Source organism: Pyrgilauda ruficollis, unplaced genomic scaffold (assembly GCF_017590135.1).
Source record: "Pyrgilauda ruficollis isolate IOZ18807 unplaced genomic scaffold, ASM1759013v1 scaffold24, whole genome shotgun sequence".
NCBI classification, from domain to species: Eukaryota; Metazoa; Chordata; class Aves; order Passeriformes; family Passeridae; genus Pyrgilauda; species Pyrgilauda ruficollis.
The window spans coordinates 18,464,364-18,481,497 of record NW_024523648.1 but is presented as its reverse complement, the minus strand read 5'-3'; the positions used below and the strand labels follow the sequence as shown (position 1 = coordinate 18,481,497).

General features: G+C 40.4%; 1 protein-coding gene across 1 annotated transcript in view; it reads right to left on the bottom strand.

Moving 5' to 3' along the window:
* GREM2 (gremlin 2, DAN family BMP antagonist) overlaps positions 1–17,134 on the bottom strand; it is a 43,511-nt gene that overhangs the window by 3,247 nt on the left and 23,130 nt on the right. The window lies entirely within an intron of this gene.

Below are 17,134 nucleotides of genomic sequence, written 5' to 3'. Positions count from 1 at the left end.
CAGCAGAGAGGGGAAGGGAATACCAGGTTACAAAAAGTGCATGCCCATGTCTCTTCAGCCCCCGAGTCCCAGCCCAGCCTCACTCCCCACAGAAGTAGTAGGGGGCGTCCAAAAAACTATTTTCATTATTTTAAATTGCTTCTGAAGTTTCTTAGGGCTCTTATGGCACTTACAAGCTTGTATTTGTTGTCTTTGTATGAGGCCAAAACCTTGATGGATTTATTTTTGCAGTAAGAGGAAATGCTTAAACATAACTTAGAGAACTTCACAACTGCAAGGCCTCTTGGGCAAATGGTTTAAGAAGGTTTGTAAACATGAGAGGATTCAATATTTATTTTAGATTTTAAGAAATAGGTTAGAGCATAAGCTTGTTGCTAAGTTAAAATAGTCAGCCAGATGGCAGAAATATTTTTTCTATGGTTGTCTATTACATATTCTTGTTCTGTGTGGAGCATCTCTTACCAGCTCTTGTCCAATTCATTTCAGTAATGGGTCTCAATGTGCTTCCAGAACATCACACTAGGTGTACTAAATTTCCTTATAAAGTCACTAGTGAACTGCTCATTTGGCAGTTCATTTCATATCACTCTCCCTGGGAAAAGAGAACAGACGGTCTCTTCAGTGCCAGAAGTGGGTACACAGAAGCTTCCCATTTGGAGACTAGAACACTTCCAAGTCATTCTTTATTCTTACTGAATATTTTTAAAGTGTACAGAAGAAAGACTTATCCCTCTCCTCACAGTAAAGCTTCAAACACTTCCAACGATTTCAATAATTGAAATTATTTGTTTTTCCTTTACAGAGATACCTAGACAAAAAAACTACCATCACTCTGGTAATTGTAATGTCTAACACTACAGACATTTCAGATGTTGCATAAGTACTGTCATCTGGAAAACATGTCACTTTCCAAACAATGACACTAAAAGATCAAAAAAGTGTTTGCAGTAAAGCTGCAAAAGAAGACAATAGCAGTAACAAATGCTTCTCACCTAATAAAGCAGACCTAACATGTTTAACTTCTGTGGAGATAAAGAAAAGGAACTACTCTAGCAGACAGATTACATTGCTTAAGGTTATTTTCTAAGTCTACAAGATCTCAATGTCAGACTTGGACTAAGTTTCTAAGGGGAGAAGCCTGAAGTGCTGTAGGAAACAAAAGTGCCAATCATATAGCTGTAAACAGAGGATGTTCTGATGCAGAGTTAAATTTCACCCAAGTGTATGCTTGAAAGAGAACCACCTTTAAATGGAAATCAGTATTTCTAAACCACAAAAAAGTTCATTTATCTGCAACCATGCCATCTCCCCACTGAACACCCACTGTAGCCATGGGTACTTTAAATCAGTGGCCTATTTTCACACTGCTTAGCATTCAGCATGCAAGTCCAGAAGTTTTGTCCAAGGTCTTTAAACGAAGCAAGACTAGACTTGGCTTTACAGGCAGGTATTGTCGCCAAGTCCACTGGATGTCAACCCACACAGCCAGGCCAAAACCTAATCAGGTAATTAGTTTCAGTTGAATATAGTGTTCCATGCTCCCTTTCAAACTGTTCTCATGTTATTCTGCACTGATGGCTGCATTTCAGTAGTAGATAAAACAACTGATTCCCAGTGTTTTGTGTTTTATATGGAAAGAGGAGGAAAAGAAACCAGATTTACAAACCTTTGTCTTCTAGAAAAAGACAGAGGTGAGCTCTCCACAAGATGCCTTATGCCACATTTCTCAGGCATACTCTTCTACTCTTTTGAACACAAGGGATACTGCCTCTCCAGTCTCATTTTTCTGATCCTGGCATAGAAGAGGACAGCAAAGGTCAGAAGGAGAGACACACCCTTTCCCTCACCCCCTCCTCTTTTCTTGGGATGATCTTTAAGGTTTTTTCCAACTTTCATGACTCTACAATTCTATGAAATCCAGTGTTACCACGCCTGCCCTTTCTCTTCATAAAATGAAACTTGAAAGGACACGTTTCCTTTTTGTGCCAAGAGTGGTGGTCAAGCAGAAATCCTATGGAGGAATTCAGGAAAGCTGACAAGAGAATTAACAACAAAGTCTACAATATAGAGAAATACTATAGCAGTATTCTAATTGCTTAAATGGTTTTATGTAGGCATGGAGAGCCATTCAATAGAGTAAGTAGGATTTATTCAGTAAGTCTGTGTTTGTAACTAATAAAGCATTATTAATCAAAGCCACTATTGTACAGTTATAAACCAAACACTGCAATACATGCAAGTACTTTTAAGACAGGTAGGAACACACCACCTATTTCTGTCATTGATCCTTATCAAACTTGAACCTTAAAATATTTACATAACAGTGTAATAATCTATTCTACACTAGCAGGTCAAATGTGCATTCTGTCAGATCGTGGAATTTCTAATCACAGTGTTACCCCTTACTAGCCTGCAAATCACCCCTTTCTAAGCCCTGGCATACAAATCCCCTATTCAAGCAAGTAAGGGTGCAAACAAGGTCACACGGTGCCAGCAACTTGCCAAGGACTACACATATATTTTCAGTGCTCACATGCAAAGAGAAGAGAAACTTCAGGACTCCCAGAGAAAGAGAACATTTTGGCAAACTCAATTTGAACGCAAAGCAGGATGGTGAATGCTGTCTGTCTGCAGACAGAGCGGGATGAGAAGAAACACAAAACGTATTGGAGAAGAATCTGGCTTTTGGCAAGGACAGGGCTGTTCTGCCCTATTTAGATGGAACAGAATGAAACAGCACGTGGCCGAGACCATGCAAGTGAGAACTGCCTCAAGAGACCAACGCCCCTACGACGTGTACCAATGATGGCCTGGGACCCCCATTCCTGCTGCACTGGGGATCCCCATAACAGGCCTAATGGCAGATCTCTTCTGCCTATTTTCAACTTCTTCAAGCATTGTTGCCAGCTGCTGCCAGTTTCCCCCACACCTTTTTTCCAGTGCGTGAGAATAACTTAACCTTAGACAAGACACCCAACAAGGCCTGCCTGCATTTACATATCACATGGCAAGTTTTTTCTCCCTGAGATAAGCAAATTAGTGTCAAGTATGAGTTCATAAACTCATCAAACCCAACATGCTGGAGCTGGGCTATCAGGTCTAGGAGTGTGAAAAGGAAAAATCCTTGACTATGGAAGCAAGAATGTCAAAAACCAGCTCTGTCATCCAGAGCTCAGGTCACTGATAGGAGGGGAAGACCCACGATCACTGTGTCTGCCCTTAGCTTTATTTCTTCTTTGTATCCAATTACTGTGTCATAAAGTACCTACCAACGCAGGCTCCCTTTTCCATACTGACCTCCTGACCCTATAACTCATGCATTCTTGAAAGTAATCCAGCTCCAGAGCAGGACAGGCAGTAACGTAACCCCCAAAATAGCTTATAGTTTTGTGCTTAAGGAAGTTCTCTCTGAAGTGGAGCATTGGATTTGCTTTCAGAATTCAAGGTCATCATTTTCAGAGAAGTCCCCCTGAGAAAAAGTGGGTGCTAAGGTGTGAAAGGCAGGGCAGGAGGTAACAGCAGTGCTGAATGGCCTCTCTGATGTTCTCCCTAGTTTTCAAAGTCATGACCAGTTTCTCAGCTCATGATGCAGATTCTGACTGGGAATTCCTGTTTTGAAGATCAATCTACTTCAAGGCTGCAAGAGGACAGAAAGAAAGAAGGATATAAATGAAAGATCACTGTGATATTTTATGTAAGCTGCTCAGGAAATCAGGAGGTGTGAGACCCATTTGTTTGCTTTAGCACCTACTTTGTAGCACCTACAAAGCACTCAGCATTATCAGCATTCCTGAAAGCATACACCTCTCTGATATAGGCATGATACAATCATCTCCTCACCAGACCCTTCTGGAGGGAATTCAGAAATAAAAGTTGCAGGCAACTTAAAACAAAACAAAACACAACAACAACCAAAAAAAACCCCACCAACCAAGAAAAAAAAAACACAAAAAAACAACCCACAAACAAAAATCCAAATAGACTCTACCTATTCAGCTTAATTACAGTTTGGATTCATGAAGATTTAGTATTATAAACCTATCATACACACATCAGAAGTACAGCCTCAAGTACTGTAAGAGCCAGTGGCTGGGAAGATGATTAAAAATATTTAGAGGTTTGTTGTTTTTTTTTTTTCTTTTTGAAAAATTTAAATTTAATTAACAGCTGAAGAGCTTCCCTTGGACAAATATTTCTCTGTAACTACCAGCAAAAGGCAGGCATTACAGACTAGATTAAATCAGGTCCCATTACGTAGCACAGTACATAGATGGCCACATTTGACCTGACCACCTGTACCACTTGCTTCCAATTTCTACCCTGCGAACTTCAGAGACATGAGAGCTCTCCTTAGAGGTCACTTGAGCATGGCTGAATGCAGGAAGCCCTGTTACCAAAAATTTTTTTTCTAGGCCCCCCCTTACTCTCACATTATACCTAGTCAGAAAAAGAATCCGTATAAACCAGTCATATGTATAATAATGTAAGAACACGATGTACATGGTTAGTTCTCACATTTAAGATGGGACACAAGAAGTGTTCCTTGAAGACAAGCCAGGCAATAGCTTTTCAAAGAACTAAAACTTGGCTTTAGCAACAGATGTGGATAGCCAGGAAATATCAAATTCTCTACCAGGAAGCCAAAAATGCTATTTATTTAATTTATTAATAGTTAGGCATGATTTTAATGGTACAATGTTCTCATAAAGACTTCAATAAAGACTAATCAGGCATCTTTGTGCAAAGGAGGTATTTGGTGCAAACCTTTCTCTTTTAACTATCCTTTGGAAACTATTTCTTCCATGTCACAACAGCATTAGCTATAACTGAATACTGTATTGTATCTCCTGTTGCAGAGACATGGGTGTCTTATCAAGTCATTCCATCATTAATAGACTCCCATTACTAAACTGCCAAGAGTGTTGTGGCCAGCTACAACAAAACATGCAGGAGGGTGGGCAGACCAAACTTTTAAAAATGTAAAAACCACAATACTGCAGCTAGGATTCAGTTATTCAGATCTGCATTGTAGCAGTAGTTACCGTGTCCTGGGAGTGCAACACATCACTTTTCAAAACCACTGCACAAAACACAAAAGGCAGCAATTATTTAACAAAAATAACTAATGCCATTACTGAAATTTACAGGCAGAAATTTTTCCATTCTTGTCCTCTAAGAATCTTCTACAGTGATTTGAAAGAAAGCTATTTTGTTGCATCACAGCCCTAAGAGAGGATGGTTGGGGGGAAAACATTTCTTTCAGACTTAATAAATTCCTAGTGGAATTTATTAACCCTCACTGGCTTGCTTGAATGGAGATCCTTCCTCCTCTCCATCCTTCTCTCTCCCTTCCACAAAGGAGATCCATTCTTTTCTCTTGCACCAATGCCTCTCCCCCAAAGAGTCAAGACTGCCTACACCACAAAGCTTTGAAGGAACCAGGCAAGGTCCTCAGGAGTCACACTCTACTGTGCAACTCGCTTTGTTTTTTGAAAGGGGGAGATGAAGTTAGGTCTCAACACTGTCAGCCTGCATTCCTCAGAACAGGACAGCATTTCCCCAATAATGCCAGAACTTAGAAGTTCCCCTTATCAAGACAGTTCCTGAAAACAATGAACTTAAAGTATTGAAAAATAAAGTAAATCAACAAAATGGAAGTATGTAGAAGACACTGGTGGAGACAGTCTATGCTAGTTGAAAGGATGTTCCATTGTACTAATTCAGCTCTCACTGAATAGATTTTCTACTACCAAGAGTTTTATCTTGAATTTTCCCTGAAAAGACTGGGAGTTTAGAAGAATTTTTGATCTATGCACAAAAATATAAGAGGAACCAATAACTCAGCCAATTATTCCTGTCTTTCAGCAATGTGTTATGTGTTATTTTTAGGACAGAAGGAATAATGAAGAAAACTGGAAAGTACAATAACCCTTGAAACTAAAACTAACCAGCTTGAATGCTGGGTTTTTCCTTCTCATCTTGACCTCTCTCTTTCTTATCTGCCTTTACTGTCAGCAGAAATTCATGTTTAAACCACTGAACTATTCTTTCCTTCAGGAACCTAAGACAAGCTCATTCGAAATTTGTTTAAATGTAGCTGGTCACTTCATTAGTGTTACAGGATCACACTACTCCAGCAGTTCTTTGCACTCTCATCAAGTATATTGACTTAAATATTGTAGCACTGATTCACAGTATTCGCCTCTTCATACACTGAATCCTTCTTATCTTGCATAGCATTTAAATTTGTGGGGATCTATTCAGCTTAAGGTTTTTTTTTTTTTTTTTTTTTTTTTGTTTTTTTTTTTTTTAGTATTTGTGTTGGAGGAATAGAGAGAAGTTTCTCATTTTTTAAAGCCAGGACCAGGAGTTTGTGAGGAGAGTCACTGAAGAACCTGGCTGCAAACTACAGCTCCAGAAGACCAGAGGGAGGGGAAGGAAAGTATTGATGAAGTCAGCCCTGGTATTTTGACATACTTTTATGATTAAGGAGATGGAAATAGGGTTAGGCCACTTCAAATGAATATAGAGAGGTTGCCAGAGAATTAGAAATGAGACAAGGAAGGTTGAGGCTATCTAGAATTAAATCTGGCCAAGCATGCCAATGAGAACAAGAAGAGCTTCTTCAAATGTAACTATAGCAAAAGGAAAACCAAGGATAATGTGGATGCATTACGAAATGGAGTGGGGATGCTGGTAACAGAGGACGCAGAGTTACTGAACATCTTTGCATTGGTCTGATATGACATCTCTTAGGCATCTCTGACCCAGGAGACCAGCATAAAGGAATGCTGGAAGGGAGGATTAGGTTAGAGAACACCTAAGCAAATTTGACATTCACAAGTCCATGTGCCCTGACAGGCTGCATCTATGAGTGCTGAAATAAGTGGTGGACACCATTGTGAGGCTGCTCATGATGATCATTGAAAGGGTATGGCAGTCAGGAGAGGTGCCCAAAGACTGGAAGAAAGCAAATGTCACATCAGTCTTCAAAAACTGCAAGAAGGAGAACCCAAGGAACTACTGGCCAGTCAGCCTCACCTCAACCCTGAGAGAAGTGATGGAGCACCTCATTCTGGAGTCTATCTCTAGCCACATGAATGACAAGAATGCGATCAGAAGTCAGCATGGATTCACAAATAAAAAATCATGCTTGACCAACTTGATTGCCTTCTGCCATGGAACAACAACCTATACAGATGGGGGGAGAGCAGTGGATATTGTCTACCTCAACTTTAGTGAGGCTTTCAACACTGTCTCTCACAACATCCACACAGGCAAAGTCAGGAGGTGCAGGCTGGATGAGTAGACAGTGGGGTGGATTCAGAACTGTCTGAATGGCAGATCCCAGAGGGCTGTACCCAGTGGCAGATGGCCAAGTTGGAGGCCTGTCACTTGTGGTGTCCCCCAAGTTCCAGCACTGGACCTAACCCAAGGTCCAGCACTGGACCCAGTGATGTTCACCTTGTTCATCAATGACTCAGGTGAAGGGGCAGATGCCTCCTCAGCAGGTTCACTGACAGCACAAAGCTGGGAGGAGGGCCCAATAGCCCAGAGGGCTGTGCAGCCCCTCAGAAGGACCTCGGCAGGTTGGGGAGCTGGGCAGAGAAGAACTGACTGAAATTTATCAAAGGCACGTGCAGGGTCCTGCACCTGGGCAGGAAAAACCCCTGCACCAGCACAGGCTGGGGGCTGAGCTGCTGGAAAGCAGCTCTGTGGAGAAGGACCTGGGGGTCCTGGTGGATAACAAGCTGTCCAAGAGCCAGCAGTGTGTCCTCATGGCCAAGAAGGCCTGGGATGTGTTAGGAAGAGCATTGCTAGCAGGTCAAGGGAGGTGATCCTGCCCCTCTACTCAGCTCTGGTGAGGCACATCCGGAGTGCTGAGTCCAGTTCTGGGATCCTCAGTACAACAAAGATGACTAAAGGACTGGAACCTCTCCCTTATGAGGAAAGGCTGAGGGAGCTGGGCCTGTTCAGCCTCAGGAAGTGATGACTGAGAAGGGACCTCATCAATACCTAAAAGATTGTGAAGGGAGGGTGCCAAGACGATTGAGCCAGGCTCTTCTCAGTGGTGCCAAGCAATAAGCCAAGAGGCAACAGGCAGAAACTGATGCATGGGAAGTTTCATCTGAATGTGAAGTAGGACTTCTTCAATGTGCAGATAAGGGTGCAGTAGAACAGACTGCCCAGAGAGGTGCTGGAGTATCCCTGACTAGAAACATTCAAGAATTGTCTGGATGCAATTCTGTGCAATGTGCTCTAGGATGACCCTGCTTGAGCAGGAAGGTTGGACCAGATGCCCCACTGTGGTTCCTTCTAACCTTACTTGTCCTCTGTGATTATGTCCATGATAAATACCAGTACTTCCCAAAAAACCACACACACATATAATAGATGTAATTACTAAGGCCCCAAATAGAAGAAAATAGTGCAGGAAACAATGCTGCAAGTTTTGTTGGTTTGGGTTCTTTTTAAGGCTAAATGTTAGCCAGGTAATACAGTGAAGAAAGACACCATAACTTCATATGATCCTGTATTTATCAGTAGCAAAGATTCTGATTCAACAATTGTGTCAGCATTTATCACTTTAAAACAAGAAAAGTGAAATAAAGAGAAGGAACGAAAGCTGCAAGAAATGTAAAAGCAAAGTCATCCTATAGTACCTGTAGTACTATATGTAGTAATGTAGAAATGCCTTTTTTAGGGGATTAGGAACACATGTAACTCTGATTGAATACTAGCAGGTAACTGGAAAAAGGGGGGTTTTTTTTGTATCATTATGATTAAAAGCCCTAAATTTTGTTGCTATTTCAGCTTCAGGAACTTGTGGTTTTAGAACCAGCCACAGACAAATGTCTGCCTGGTGAGCACATGTGAATTGTCCCAAGCAGAGTGAGATGTCCTACTCAGAAGTGTCTGGGTAGTCATCGGTACTGGCAGCATATGCAACACTGGGGAAAAAAAGGGGGAGTGGGAGGAGGGAAAAACCCACAAAATAAAACCAGATTTCTGCTAGCTGTCCATGAGGCTGATTCTCTTCCCTGTAACCTGGTTTTGAAGAATGCTACAGTCAGGGGGTGGAAGGAATGGATACAAGGAGAAGAGCTTTTCTGGAAAGGACTGATACTTCTCCTATGAATCTAAAAAATGTCTCCCTGCAAGAGTGAACTAAGTTGAAAATATACTTTGTCTCCTTCTCAGTGTTCCTCAGCTTTTCAGCACAAGATAAAGAGCCCCAAAGAGGCAAGTCAGTTCTGTAACTGCAAAACAGCAAGTAAAAACAGCCTACATTCAACTTTATTCTTCTGTGTTGAAGGCAGCTGTTACACTCCCATTTGGCAGCATTTCATTCAGGAGAGAACAGCAGACTTCTGCCCTTGGGAAACTAAAAACTAAATATGAAGGGAAGCGGTGACTTGAGCAAATGTCTTTATTTGTGACCATCCCTCAGCCTGTTGGAAAGGAGGAAAGTCAACCCAAGAATGGGGAAAGTTCAGCATTTAAATACAATAGCTCATTTCGTTGCTTCCTCACTGGAGAATCGATGCTACAAAAGACTATTTTGCAATGAACAGTCTCCATTATATTTTTGTTGTTTGCATTACAACAGAACATAGAAATCTCATCCAAGACCAGTGCCTGACTAAACGGCACAAGTTCAAATGTTTGTAGACTGACTTGGTGACCAACATATGGCAGGACCAGAACTGAGCTCAGAGGAGAAGTGAGTTACTGGAGGTCAGAAATTAACCGAGAATGGACTGTATCCAACATCTTTCAATTGCACTGCATGGCACCAAAACTCACCTTTTTTTTTTTTTTTTTTTTTGCAAAGAAATAGATTTGTTAGCCTTGGGCAAGCTTTTCTATAAAAAAAATTATACTCTTGTAAATGAAAATTGTTTTGTATGAAAATTTCCAATAGTTTCCCTGAGTTTTGATAGAACAGGGATGGAGTTAGGAGCTTCATTTCTTTGTAGCTTCAAACAACACACTACTTTTAGAATGCACAGCTCATTTTCTAGCCTCAGTAAGGGAGATGACCATTAATCTTCAATATATGTTCCTTACTGTACTTGCACCATTCTAAAAAGAGAGCATTTGAACGAGTTCTGTTCTAGGAGAAAACTGAGATCTCTAAAGCATCATAAACATGCTCAAAAGAAGGGCTTGCTTCTCTTAATGAAGAAGGAAAATGCAGGTACTTCTAAAAATCAATAGGTGGCATGTAATCTTTTATAAAAAAAAAAAACAGATTAATCAGCACAGAAGTAATACTTAAATTTTCCAGATTTTCTGGTAGATTTAGATAGCTTTATTCTTTCAGGCTCTCTGTCAAGATGCTATTCTCAGTTACCACATTATGACTCTGGTCATGTTCCTGTTTGAAAAATCTAAAATGTTATTGATGGTCTAGTCTTTATATTTTGAATTTCTGTAAGCCAGTATCCTATTTATAGAGCTGACACACAGATGGTTCAAATAAGAATTGCTCCAATCCCAATATCCCACAGGCTAATCTTTCTATTAGGTAGTATGCAAATTCCCATACGAACGAAATTTCAGCTATATATCCCACTACTTTCCAATTTGTCACTTGTAAGAACCATTCCAGCTGTATTTTCATACAGTTGTCTTTAAAATGGCATAGATTTATTGCTTGGAGCGTTTTTCGTTTATATTTATTTTATATTTTATTTATATTTATTTCTGCTGAAATTTGCCTGACAAAGCATCAGTCCTTCTGACTAAAACTTACAGCAGTTCTGGGGACAGAGTGCAGAAGATCTATGCTAATGAACAAGTGTTGACCCCATGTAGCCTGCTAGCTCCAACCAGGTCTATGCCATGCAAACACATAACTAAGAGCCTCATCAGAGTTATTAGTTTCACAGAAAAGCACTTTTTCTCCTCAGTGAGGCTAAATCTAGGGAATCCTCTCATCCTATTTTTCCTTTCCTTCAGTTTATAAGCAACATATCTGACACCTCTTCACAATTAATTTGTTTTTTCCTCTGCCAAATTTCAAATGGGTTGGACAGCAAGGCAGGTTTGAAACTTCTACTGCACTGCACTAAGAGTGTTTTATCTCCTAGGGTACGCAGAGAGGCATGAAAAATACTTCAGGGAAGGAGAAGGGCAGAACAAGTCAACGGTATCACAATTTAGAACAGGAGGAGTGAGTAGTAAAGGGGACTTTTAGGGTTACTGTGCTGGACTGGAACACTGAACACACCCATAGAAAATCAGAGTTCATGAGCTCTTATGTTCACATGTAACACAAGACACCCTGAAACAGCAGCAGGTCACCTCAAATCCATTTAATACATTCTTTAATACATTCTCTCACCCAGGGTGAAAGCTGGCCCAAGAGCGTAAAGCTTCTTTGCACTCTGTGTCGATGGATACCAAGCAGGGACAAGTCACTGCTGCACACCACACATGGTAATTATCCTTGGCTTGATCCTGTAATATTCTGTAACTCCTTTTGTTCATAAACTTAGGTGGAGAATTACCAGATGTTTTCTTCTTCTTTCCCTAAGAGCACCAGCCCTCTGCTTGGCTTACTTTTGCAGTTACTTTTTGTGGGTTAACCAATGGCCCATCACAATCCCTGTTTAATTAGTTTTGTTTCAAATGTTTAACTCAGCTGCGGGCTTTGCTCCGAAAGGAACACTGTTCACTCAGGGTCTCTGCAAGAAAACTTGATGTGTGCAACTAAAATATCATTCACACCTATAAGGCCTGAAAAGTACAGCAACCTCGTGCTCTGACAGGTTGGCTTTTCTTCTGTGTTTTTCAAGTCCATAAACAAACGTGACATTTGAAGTTGAAAACCTTTAGAGTTACATGGCTTCTTGCCTACCCTAGTCCGTGCACCAGTTGATGCTTTGCTGCAAGTTCTTCAGCCTGCAAATATTTTGACCCTTGTTTTTAAGTTGTTTTCTAATACATAAAAAGGAATTTTTACTTCACTACATGTCTATTGGTATTTCCAAACTGACAGTAACCTTTTTGACTGCCACAGTTGTCAAATGGACCAAAATAAATCACAGCAGCTCAACAGCTGTCAAAAGAAAAAAAATCTTTTGAGATGCTATGAAGTCAGGAATACAAACAAAATTTTAATTATATATGCACTATCAACATGAAATGCTAAATACCTGTACACTTCAAATTAACTTTCCAGAAATATTAGAAAACATTTAGCACACAGAATGAAAGGGCAAACTGCCATTTATGCACTGTTATTGGCAGTGTGTGTCACAATTAAAAGTAAATAGAAGAAAAATTTTCAGTTAAATGCTGTAGGATGATTTGTAGGAAATTTAATATCCAAATACTGGAAATTTACTTCACCCCTCCCACTTCACACTGCTGGCAACACGTGGCTGTCCCACATCTATGTGCTTGTGGCTTTGATTCAGGCTCAGATCAGTGATTCTCCCTCTGTCATTACACACAGAATGTAAATATTTGCTCTGTCTGTATTCTGGTTTACAGACCGGACCAGCCACTGAATATGAAGGCTGTAATTCAATCACAGAAGGATCTGTTGCCATGTTAAACCAGGATTTTATGTTTTATGACTTAGGCCTTGCAAAGCAGCCGTCTTCCTACTCACCTCCCCCTCTCCCTGCCCATGACTGAATTATAGTTCTGTCTCTAATTGAAACCTAGTATTATTCTATTTCTCTTCTGCAGAGAGAAAGACCGGCGCTATCATTCTGAGTACACAGCAAGCCGCAGGAGCCTGAATGAGGTACTCTAATGACAGGTCCTCCTCCACAGCACATTTGCAGTCTTTCTGCTAATTAATTTGATTTCCTTTGTCTAGACTAACATAATACAGCAAGTTATGCTCATTTAAAGGGAGATCGTTAGCCTTTCAGTTCACTCCAAATGAGGAAGAAAGACGAGTCAATAGACTGGAATCTGGGGGAGACTGACTGACTTTGTCCTTGACTACACCATTGCTTATATTTTCACTTGACCAAGACTTTGTCTCCAGGAGAACCCGAGACAGCACTATCATCAGAGGAGAGACTATAATCAAAATCAGATATCGTCGGTATGTGCATGGCAAGGCAGTGGCAGCTACACAGAAGGGTTCTGTCTGTGATGGACTGCAGTCAGCAGCCTTCTTCCTGGCAATCACTTGGCATGTGCTGTTCACAGCTCCTGACATCCTCAGAAGGCTGAACAAACATGTAATTAAAAACACAAGCTGATTTCTTCAGACTCCCTTCACAGCACAAGAGGAGATTCAGTAGTGTGCCACTGGACTAGTAAACCAGAGGCAAAGTTAGTGATGGTGTTAAAGAAGTAACTTCCTCACTCTTTGGAAGGAAAGATCTACATTTGCCAGTTTTGACAATGATTGAAATTTAGGAGCTGGACGAAGTCTCAGAACTCAGCTGTCAGGCAAATACAGAACTTGGGAAACGGAGTGCTGCATGATAAACAGATGATCAGACCTGGATTTGAAAGTTCAGCCTTCTGAGTCAACTGGATAGATCCAGTTTTAAAGCCAGCATGAAAAGTGACACGAAATCAGACATCATACAGGAGCCCTGTGGGGTGGAATGAGTTCAAACACTTTTAACTAACAGCAGGGAATATCTTCCCCTATGACAAAAGAAGAAGGGAGAAAGCTGACAGGGGCAATCACCAACCACTTCTGCTCACACATCCACAGAAAAGTGCCAGAGCTCCCCTTCTGTAGAGAGTTTCAGGACCACTTCTATCTCTGTAACCTCAGTTGCACTTACAATTTTGCAGCATCAGAGAGGAAGAATTCCAACTTCATGACTTACTGGCTAAGGGGTTATTTTTTTGGCTCATAGTAACTGGGCACCTTCTTTACTCAAACACAGGCAGAAGATAAACTGCACCTGGAGGCTCGTTATTAACTTATTCTGACCTTGGTTTTTTTACAGTGTTTGGCCACAAGCCATTCAAACTGTGTCACCACAGTTAAGGTTTGAGTATTTTTCCATTATTCATGCTTTCAAGCTCAGCAGAAATAGACAATAAGTGAAAGGAAATCTGAAGATTCTTCTCTTTGGCTCTTTCAAAAATCTAATCTCAGAAAGGTCAGGAAAGTATCTTGGAAAGAGTTAGCCAACATCTAGCTATAAATTTCAGTGTGAGATTGCAAGCTCCATTTCTCTTCCAGGCCTATTCAAGGACTCTTCCTCAGATCTACTTTAGGCAGCTCTTCTTGAATCTAGACAAGAGAGACAACACTTCTAATCTGGTAATCTTGGATAACCTCATGTTGCTACACAGAAGGAAAAAGATACCAAGATGCCATTGCATGTCAATGCTTAATTGGATTGAGAGTAATGAATGGTCCAAGTGAAGTGGCAAAGAGCCTCCCTTCTGACAGGACTGCAATGTGAGACCCTAGCTACAAGTCCAAGTGTGACCAGTAAATGCAAAACTGATTAGGAAGAGAGGGAAGAAGTGATCAGGAAGGTTACCCATTCAGGGTCTGCTCTGGTTTCTTTTCTCTTATTATAAAGTAGTCAGAGAACACAGGCATTACAGTTCACACCATTCTACTAATCCTAACCACTTAGTGCTGGTTCAAGCAATCACGTATTTCACACTGAAGCAGCAAGGGAGTTTGATCAAATGAAGGTTTTGTTCAATCAGATGAAAGCGCTTGTAATGGCTCAGCAACCAGATGCTATCTGTGCCACCAGCTAAGTCTCACTGTAGCTGATTATAGCTAAATAAGGTCGTCCCAAAGAAAATTACCTATGATCTCTGATCCATAGATTTACTCTGGTTCCTAATGAGTGTTCTCACACATACCTCACATAATTCATTTATGAGTGATTTAGACTAAAAATACAAAAATCATTATGTACACCCATGAACTAGACTTTTCTAATATTTTTCCTATGTCTTAGTTAAACAGTAAAATTTTTAAAGAAGTTATGTGTAATATGGGATTAAGAGGACGGGTATCTAAAACAATGAATGAGGGAAAATATCTTCAGACACTATGAGAACTAGACACATTGAAAGCCTCATCTTGGTATTGGAGCAAATACTAACACTGGCCTACGTCTCCACTTAAGATCAGCTACATAATAAGATTCTGAATTGTCCCTTATTTTTCAAGGAGGTGAAGTGAGCAAAAATTGGTTTTAAGATATTGTCAATGTAAAATTACTAAATCCTCAAAAGCCAAGAAGACATTTCACAGAGTTAACATGAAACACATTTTTGTCTCAGTAATGGGAAAGCCCTAAAAATGCATGTCAACTCAAACTAGGGCCTTCAGGCGCTATATCTCTTCCTTTAAAAAAGTATCTTTAAAGAAAAAGTTTTGATCAACACTTCTGAAAACCTTCATTCCCACTGTGTGAAGAGAAAAAAAGTTTCAGCTGAACTTATCAAAATTCCTGCAGTACGATGGACCTCAATGGGTCAGTGATAACCACAGCCCCATCTACACTTGTATTTTGAAAGGAGGCTCAGTAAAGAATTTGGCTTAGGAAAACAAGATTGTGCTTCCTCTCTTCCCTTACTTAGTTTCAGAACAACAGCTTTTGCTTTGAGTGATTATTTCAGCTTCTGTAATTTTTCTCCAGCACACATACAGAGAAGCTCCATACATATCACATCAGTGATTTGGGCAGCATGAGAGCATGAATGTCAGAGCAACAAAATAGTAATTAGGAAAAACATTACCAAAAAAGCACCTAGCAAACGTAAAGCTAAAAGCAGCTCACCTGTCTGAAAATCTGCTAGCTTGGCAGAACCTCTTCTTAGAGGATCCTAAGAAGCTCTTAATTAGCACAAAAACTGAAGAGTACTAATTGCTACTTGGCAAAACTCTGCTTATTAAAACCACAGGGACGTTTGCATGTTTTATTTTTTCTTTTGATTTTCAAAATCAAACACTTTGTTTTACAACATAAATGACATAAAAAGCTACATCAAAGCAAGTGCACACTTCAGTATCTACATCTTTGTTATAAACTTGAAGAGGAGGACTCAAGCTTACCTAAGAAAATTGAAAAAAAAAAAAAAAAGAAAAATAGGAGTGAGAATTAAATCATTAAACTGTATGGTTTAAGCAGAACGTGCAATGGCACTTCAGACTTAGAAAATAAAGTGAGACAGTTGATTTTGAAATAATAGAAACAGACTTTAGAATGCAAGCTACCAGTGGATTTACAGCATAGCTGTACAGAAGACATAAAGAGCTCCCCTCGAAACTATGGTTTTAACAAGGTCTTCTCTATCTCTGTTCTCCACCCGCCCCCACAAGCACCAAAATATTATGTGTCTAAAGCTTCTTGCCAAATCCATGGCAAAGCATCTAAGAGAAACAAGAGATTTAGAGACACATTGGAAAGAAGTGACAGGGACACAGATATCACTCGAATCAACGTGAGCAACCCAGAAAACACCTGTTCCCACACCTACAAAGCCTCCAGTTTCATTCTGGACTGTGACACTGCTTGTGTCCACAGGTTAGTGTTTCCGTAGGATGCCCAGATGTACAGCTGGGCAGGTGGTGATGCTGTCTGCTGCCATTCACCCAGAAGATAGATGAAATCTGGGGGCCTCTCAGCAGTGCCCCAACAGCTCTGCTTTGTCATGTGTGTTTCACATACAGCCACCAGTGAGTAGAAGATGAACAGCACAAAATGCTTACTACCAGCCATCCAAAAATGCAGCCAGTGGGGGACGCTACTTATCTTTCTTGTAACAAGCCTTTCAGCAACACCTTCCCTGTTTATGAATGTAAACTCACGGTTTCAGTACACAAATGAACTGGAGATAATTCGACCCACGTTCCCCTCCCACTGTAAAAAAACTCCAAAAAAACCAAAAACAAAACCAAAAAACCCACAAAATAAAAATAAAAAAAACTGCAGAAAAGGTTGAGAAAATGGAAACACAAAAGTGAGAAAATGGAAAGCACAAATAGGCATTTACCGTATTTTACAGTTAAAGGTGGATTATGAGGTAGGCAATAAACACAAAATTCCTGGACCTGAAGGTAATTACAATACCATATTCAACATTGTTTTGATGTCATTAGGTTTTGAGGCATGGAGGGTGAGGTCTTGATTTAAGCTCCCCATATTATATCATCCTCCCTGAC